The following is a 9,213-nucleotide window of genomic DNA, read 5'->3' on the forward strand; positions in this document are numbered from 1 at the left end:
TTTTTATGATAAAAGATAAAAATGATTTGACTCTTATAGTAAAAAATTAATGGTCTAACATGCTCTCAAAATAAATGTTATGGACTATAGGTGTTAAGGCTTGAATTTGATTCTCTCTTCTAGGCTTGAGTCTCAAGGGTTGTCTTCTTTGGTCTCTCACATGCCTGTTCTTGCATTTCAAATTTGGATGCTCTCTAAGTGGTCCACTCTCCCATGAATACAAGGCAACTCCTCCTCCAAATAATGATAGTTTCCTTCAAACTCATTAGCACTCTTGTAGCTTTATCTTTGCTTCTTTAAACTCAGCTATGTTGCTAAAAAGCTAAGTTTACATATAATACCAAGTAGCATTTCTAATTACAATGTCCACAAAGAAGGATGACACCATGAATAGATATCAGTCTGCTACTGTGACCTGAGCAAGTCAGGCTGCTAGACTAATCACAATAATAAAAGCTGAGCCAAAAGCTATCGAGAGAGGAGTGGTTATAGAGGGGTCTACAAATTTGGATGGAGTGGTATGTATTACTGAGCAGGGTATCGAGAGAGGAGTGGTTATAGAGGGGTCTACAGATTTGGATGGAGTTTTCCAAGGCTGCTCCATAAACTGTAGTCATTGCTGCAGTTGCCCTACTTTTATGTAATAGGGAATTAAAGGTACAATGAGGATACAATAAAGATTATGTTTATCACAATTCTCTATTTCTTAATTCAAGTTGATAATGATGATTTTGAGAAGGTAAGGACAAAGGTGATGATGACTATCACGGTGGTGATGAGAATAAGAAAAATGAAAACGACGAGGAACATATATTTCAATTGCAATTTGAGGCGGCTCCAGTTGACGAGAGAAAGGAAAGGCTTTTGTAAAGATTATTCAACCTTTATTTTAATTTCATCCACGAGTCCCCCCCTTCACACCCAAAGAGACACATGCGTGGACAAAACACAAGATATTACAATTCCACAATGCTCCATGCCAACCATTATCCCCTCCATTCCCATGCAAGCATTCGAGATTATTTTCTTATAATCACATTTACAACATATGTCTTTTCTAGAAATGCCAAGTGATTAAGAGATTATTGTGCAACCATGGCATGTGCCGCTTGTGCTAGTACTCGAGCTTGTAGAAAGTGAATGTGCCTTTGCTGCAACTTATACAACACTAAAATTTCTAGCTTTGGGTATACAACACCTAGCCAAACTTGCTAGCCCCACACCTAGGCCACATACTCGACTAAGGTGACTAGATCAATCTTATTTTTACTTTACTAATATTTAGTATTTTATTTATTTTATTTCTATGTTTAACTTTCATTCAGGCCCCATTCCTAAACCACACGGGTAGCTATGATGGATATAGAAGAAAGGCTTGGTAAACTAAAATTAATCATGAGAATTTAAATATATTATAGTTGTATTTATAACATTAACATTAACTTCTAAGGGTAACAACTTTGTGCACGCTCTCTCTCTCTCTCTCTCTCTATGTATATATATATATGTATATATATATGTATATATACATATATATGTATATATACATATATATGTATATATATATGTATATATATATACATATATACATATATATACATATATATGGGCCTATAATGGAATAATGTCCTAGGTGGTTTGACTTAACATACACGAACAAAGATTTTGTTGTATTATATCTGTACAACACATATTCCCAAATAAACCTAGGAAAAATGAAGTCTTAAGGGTAACAACTTTGTGCTCTCTCTCTCTCTCTCTCTCTCTCTCTCTCTCTCTCTCTCTCTCTATGGGGCTATAATGGAATAATGTACTAGGTGGTTTGGTTTAACATACATAAGCAAAGATTTTGTTGTATTATATTTGTACAACACATATTCCCAAATAAACCTAGGAAAAATGAAGTCAAAGTGGCAAATTACCAAAAAACACAACCTTTTTAGTTACTATTAGATTGTTTTTTACAGTATTGCAATGAAATGCCTTGTGTGTGTGTGTGTGTGTTTTTGTGTGTGTATGCATACCAATATTGTAATGTATAACAACCTTCCGTGATGTGTTTTTGAAAGTATCTTCCAATATCATGTGACGTGCTTGAATCCTCCCAAAGCATGAGCAAATTTCTTTGAATGAACAAAGAATTGAGCATTTTTAATTAAAAAAAGTAGATACACATCTCCTTTGGAAACATCAACCAATTAACCATCAATAGAGCATAAAGTCATGTTCACCATAGTTAGCAATTGCATGACTTTGAACAAATGTAAAAACATTATTAGTTCAATTCATTCAAGTTGTATTTGCTCAAAACAAAAGATGTTGCATTGAAGATCTTAGCTCAAAGATTATGTATATGCAAAGGACCATTTAAAAATGTATAAATAGGTAAGCCACTTATGCAACATTGCTCCTCTAAAGAATTGGACTTGCACTCGTCATCCATAGAAATGTTGAATCTGTGGTTTAACTTGAGGTAGTTTTCTGGTACCTTGGATCTTTTTTTGTTTTTTTTTTCTATCACCTCCACACTTATTGGCAAAACATATTCCATGAAAATAAAAGAAAATAGGTACCCACATCCAGAGTATCAAGAATCCATATAAATTAGAAAATGTGGTTTGAATGCCCCTCTCCAAGCTCCTTGCCATGCATTTCTTGATGGGCTCCATGCATGATATGACTTGGAAAATTATGCACAAAAACATTGGCATATGTCATATGAAGAAGCTTGAAGTGGTGTGCATTGTTTGTAGCATGTATCTACGGTGAATGCTATACCTACATGCCATGAATAACTTTGAAGTAGAACACTATCAAGATAAAAAAGTTGTGGCAAAGTCCAAGTGCAAGTGTGAGGCATTACTTTTGGTAACTTGTGGCACTTCCACTACCTACCTACCCCCTAATTCCCTACCTGCCCTCTAATAATTCCTGCCAACGGATACTAATTCCAATTAGTTCCCTCTCTTTCATATAATCTCCCTTCTTTCATTCAACGTTGCAAAGATATCCTTCTCCTTTCATACTATGATTCTATTCTTGCACTGATCTGCTGAACCAGCTTGATATAGAGACGGTGGTGTATGAAGGATCGGTCTTACCATTGGGTGTGTAATGGGCTTCCACAGTGGTGTAGAAGATGCCGTAGTTGACTGCAGTAGAAGATGTCATTGAAGATACCGTGGAACTGGCCGGCCTGATCTAGTATCCAGAAACAACTGGAGAAGAGGCCAGTGAGCTACTCCTCTTGGGTGCTGTTGCTGCCGGATCGGACAGCCTTTGCAATAGGCTCTACGCCATAGACTCCTCCGGTCGTGCCATGTCTGCGTCACCCGCCCCTAGAAAGTGGAGAAGAGGCCGGTACTGAGCTGCTCCTCTTGGGCGCTGACGTTGCTGTTGGATCGGATCACAGCCTCTGCGACAAGCTGTGCGCCACGTCAAACTCCTCCGCTCGCGCCATTCTATGTCACCCGCCCCCATCGCCCACAGCCTCTACGACAGGCTCTACGCCACGTCAGACTCCTCTGCTCGCACCATTCTACGTCACCTGCCCCCATCGCCCACGACCTCTGCGACAGGCTCTGCGCCACGTCAAACTCCTATGCTCGCGCCATTCTGCATCACCGGCCCTGGCTCTGCGCCACGTTAGACTCCTACGCTCGCGCCATTTTGTGTCACCTTCCCCCATCGCCAACAACCTCTACGCCACGTCAGACTCCTCTACTCGCGCCATTTTGTATCACCCGCCCTGCGACAGGCTTTGTGCCACATTAGACTCCTCCGCTCGCGCCATTCTGCACAATTAGAAATACCATGAGGACTCATCACATAGACTATACTTTAAAAGCTTTCTACTTTGTCCAAGATTTGGTTAATCAAATGCAAGGAACAATGATCCTATGTGTAGTAGAATTTACAAGTTTAAAATCGACACACATTCTCGGTTCTCCCATTCACTTAGCTAGGATAACAATAAGGCTCTCCTAGTCTAAGCATTCCATAGAGTGTAGAGTACCACCTTAACCAATGCATCTATTGTTTCTTGCTCATGCGATAAATTCCTTAAACTCTAATATAATATTTTACCTCCCTCAATTCCAAACACGATTTCTCATCCCTATATGTTGTAATCTTTTTCTATGAAGTGATGAATAGGCTTGCATTGCTCTAGAGGATCCGAAAAATAAACCCTTCATTAGACTAGGGGAATGCTTTTGTTACATAGTGTTGCTTTTTTTTATATCTAATGGGGAAACCTCATACTCCTGTTACTGATAAGCAACTTAGCTTACAATGCCATATTGATTCTAATTGCTAAGGACGATCCGATACTTCTTCGTTAAGCTTGAATGATGATCTTGATCTCCTCAGATCTCTTCCGTCCGTAATCTTTTCTCCTTTCTTCATCTGGATTCTTCTCTAGCATTCGATCACAATTTCTTTCTTTATCTGAGCTGCAACTTGATCCGTCATCTTCCTTCACGACAGTCATCTTGAGCTCGCCTCCTTTAATCTATGTTCATTAGCCTCCTTCTCTTCTGCTGTGTTTCTTTTGCACCCAAGCTATGAGAGTTGAGAGAAGCGATGAGTCCCTTACAACAAACCAGAGCCGAGAACTGAACGCCCCAGTATAAACTTCAGATTTCCCATGTCGTTTTCTGTTGACAATCCTCTTCTGTTTCAAGCGGCTCCTCTTTCGCCTTCAGACTAATAAAGCGGCCCCCCAGAAAAGCTTCCTCCTCTTAATCAAGCATATGCCCAAATATCGAGTCCAGAATTGGGACATATCCTTCATGCTTCATACCTAGACTGATAAGTTCTAACAAACCCAACACAGTTTCGCTTTGACTAACACCCACGATAAAACTCCTGCCACTGTAGGTTTTCCTCAATTGATGTGTTCCCAGCTTTTTTTTCTTTGCCCCTACAGTTATCCTCATTTCCTCTATTTTGTCTGCATCCCTCCACCTATAGGCAGCTGAATATATGTCAGCCATTAAAACATATGCAGCAGCACCTTCTTGATTTGCCTCCAGGAGCTGCTGCAAGTACCAGAGAGAGAAACAAACACCCCTACCATCCAGCAGAGTCCCTAAAGAGATCCAAGGCAATGAGACTGAACCCATTTTGAATATATCCTGACATTAAAGCATTCCATGACACTTCATTTCTTTCCAGCAAGCCCTTGAAGACTTTATGTGCTTCGTTTAAACTTCCACATTTGGCATACATGTCCACAGTCGTGCTTCCAATAGCAACATCTGATTCTAGTCCTTGCCGTATCATATGATCATTTAACAACTTATGCATTTGATGTTGCTACATGCCTTCATAAGGCACAGAAAAGTCACTTTGTCTGGTCTAGTGCCTTCTTGTTTCATCCTTGTAACATTCAAGAGCAACAAGACCAAGCCCATGTTTAGTGTAGCCTGCAATCATGGCACTCCAAGAAATGACATCTTGATCTGACATATTGTCAAATACTTCTTGGCTTTTCCAAGCATACTAGATTTTGTATACATGTTAACCAGAGCATTATTGATTAATTTCTCTTGCTCCAAACCCTCTTCCACATAGAACAAAAGTATAAACACAACAACTAAATATGTACAAAGTATCAAATCCCACACACACAACTTTTGGGTGGATTTCACACCTCGGATGCGCAGCAATATGACAACGCATTTATCCTGCAATTTAGACGCGCTGATAGACGCGCAAAACAGAGGTATGAAAAAAAAACCAGAGAGCATGTGGCTTTGCAAGCCACATGCTCTCTGGTTTTTTTTCCCCCATCAACATCAAATTGTATGCTTAGGGAAAACAAAGAAAGATTATTTCGAAGATTGGATACTGAAAACAAAACAATGTATGTAGCACACGAAATTTCATATATATAGATGAAATGTTTTTACATTATGAGTTCTAGTGCTTGTGACATCATGGTCACAAGCACTAGCTGAAAGTAATACATATCAAAAATGAAAATTACAAGCCAAGGGGAGGCATGCATGCATGGGGCTCCTCTATATCTCCTCAGAAGAGGCATCATCATCACTACCACCATCGCTGCCTATGCCGCTGCCGTTGCTGCCACCGCTACTGCTAGTCCCCCTTTCACTATCCTCAACTGAATCACGGTTCGCCTACACAAAGGATTAAGGTATATAAATACCATTGCAAACAATAAATTAGAGTTATCTATACTTTTCATGTAAAAAATAAAACATACCTCTTCTGGTGGTGGATTCCTCATGGTGCGATTATATTGCTCCTGCGTGATGAGTCCCTCCTCGTAGAAAAGCTGCCAAGTGCACGCCCGGTTATGACCTCGATGGTAGCCTACCTCTTTAGGAGTAGGCATCCTACCAACGATATGGAACTACAAAACAATTTGAATATACAACGTATTAAAACACACTACATAATAAAGTGAAATAAATTACAAAATTTAATTTAAAAAAAGAAATCAAATAATACTTACAAACTCAGCCTCCCATGACTCCCTGCCGCCCGATCCATAATGCGACGATCCCATGGTTGCCATCTGGATACACCGCGCCTCTACATGCTGGTGACTTGTCATTTTCTCCGTTGCTCTCTTCTTGGCCTCTTTCCACTCCTTGCGGTGGCAATTGGGTGGTTGGCCATATCCAGGGCGCCCTGCTCTTGTCTCCACAATGACTCCTTGGCGCGCGTCATAAGGTGAGACCTCTTGTTATGAATCGCGTCTCTCACCTTTAATCGTCCCCTCATTTGAGAATCGTGAATTCTCGGGATTAGGGTACCTTTTATGTACTGCCCGCAGCACCTCTTGCCACAAACCATTTTTTTGGTGCTTAAAGGGAATCATGCAATCTTTGTATGTGGCATGTACGACACTCCTCAAGTAGGCTATCACTTCCCTCCCCTCAAAGTCATGCAAGATACCACCAACATCAGTGATAGAGTAGTACATTTGTGGAGGCTCACCTCTCTCATTTTCCGGTGAGGGTGATCGAGAGCCACCACCTAGGCAACCCCCACAAAGCCCTCGACCACCTCGTCCTCCCGCATCACTATCCCTCCTCCCTCGACGTGCAATACCCTCTACCTCACTCGATACACGTGCCTCTGCAGATGTACGTGCTTCGACCGATCCATGTACCTCAGCTAATCCCTGTGTAGGCAAAGATGTGATAGGTGTCCCAGACATCACACTGAAAACCTTATATGGTGGGAGGGCGACCAAGATAATTGGTCATCTCCCCCATGAATTGCTCCTTGTTGAATGGGGTGCTGGAGGATCTAGGATTCCACATCTACACAAGAAAAATCATATTACCGTGTGTAGATAAAACATATTACATATAGCGTCTATATCTGCATCTCTACAGGCTTCTGTTAGTGCGTGTATTCTTGCGTGTACACTGCAGAGCACACGCACCCTCACACGCACTCAAAGACGTGCCCCCAGAGAAACATTTTTCGCGTCTATATCTGCGTCTAAACTGAGATGTAGACGTGCTATCAGACGCACTCAGTCGGCTGGTTTTAGTGGATGACCGCCATTATTGATTTACAAAATGCAATACATAATGGAATCACGAATCCTAAATACACAGACAGAGCAGAGAGAGGAAGATAGAAAGAAAGAGAGAGAGAGAGAGAGAGAGAGAGAGAGAGAGAGAGAGAGAGAGAGAGAGAGAGAGAGAGAGAGAGAGACTCACCTTGGGTGTTTGGTGTGGCGGGTGGCGGCGCTTCTTCCTTCTTCTTCCTCCTCTCCTTGGTAAGTTACCCTCCCTTGATGCTTGCTTACTTGCTTGCTCCTTCTTCTTGTTCTCCTCTCTCTTGTTCTCTCTTTCTTCCTCTCCTTGGATTTCCTTTTTCCCTTCTTGTGTGTTTGAAATGAAAGAAGAGGTGAGTCATGAGGAGGTGAGGCATGAAGAGACTAGGTGAGGCATGAAGAGACTGCATGTCAGCTAAACTCAAGCTTCAGAACCGCAAGAAACGTAGGAAAGGAAAGGCGTAGTTTGAAAAGAAATGATTTAAGTATGATTTGAATTTTGTCGTGTGCATCTATTTTTGTGTGTGTAAGCGCGTCTATTTGCGCGGATATATAGACGCAAAGTGCGCGTCTATTTACACGAAAGTTTACATGCGCTTATAGACACTGTGATAGAAGCGCCTGACTTTGCGCGTCTAACATGTGCGTCTATGCCTCGTTTCTGTTGTAGTGTTTGAGGAGGGTTCGAATTGTATGATCCATAAATGATACTAATGAAGAAGCAAGGGTTCAAGGTGCATGTGCATAGTAACAATGAATCGGATACACTATGGTGGAAAGAGCCTTATTGACTATGCACAAGATGGAGATAAAGAGGCTATAGATAAGAGGGGATGCACTAATTATAGTAAAGATCGTTCTCAAGATATGGTGAATAAAAGATATAATAATATAAGAAGTTTATTAGAAAGGTTGGAAACATGGAGTCTTTGGCGAATAAAGAGGAAAGAGAATGTTGTGGCTCATGAAGGAAAATGATTATCTATAGGTGGAGAGACGAGGGAAAGACAAGGGGAGAGAGAGTGGAAAAGAAATAAAATACACAAAGGGACAAATATAAGGAGATGGAGGGAGAGAGAGAGTAACAAATGGAAAAAAACAAGGGTTTAGAGAGAGAGCAAGTGAGGGGGAGAGAGAGTGTGTGTATGTGTGTGTGAGAGAAGAGGGAGAGAGTTATGTATAGAGGCAAAAGGTTGAAAGGAAGAGAGGAAGGAAGAGAGACCATAGAGAGGGATAAAGGGCAAGGAGCAATAGAGATAGAGGGAGAGTGAGAGAAAAGAGAAGAAGAGAGTTTTTAGGGTTAGAGTTAGAGAGAGAGAGAGAGAGAGACTATAAAGATGGAGAGAGCAAATATTAGTAGCTTCATCAATATCCTCTTTTCAAGGTAAATTACTTATAGATCAAGAAACAACTAGGATAATTCAAAATTTTATCATTAAAATTGGGAGAGTATTCTTTTGGTAAAATAATAAAAAAATGTCTAGACTATGCCAAGGGGGAATAGAGCATACCTAAGGTATAGAGATTATGCAATAGTACCTTGAAAATAGATGTACATATCCTTTCATCCACATTGTATTGTTCTTGGATTAGTTGATACTATTGATCAAACTCATGCTCTAAAAATATCAACAAAGGGCCCAAGTAGACTACACTTAGTGAATAGA

The sequence above is a fragment of the Lygodium microphyllum genome, chromosome 28 (genome assembly GCF_053477565.2).
Source record: "Lygodium microphyllum isolate KBCC chromosome 28, Lygodium_microphyllum_v1.1.10, whole genome shotgun sequence".
Taxonomy (NCBI): Eukaryota; Viridiplantae; Streptophyta; class Polypodiopsida; order Schizaeales; family Lygodiaceae; genus Lygodium; species Lygodium microphyllum.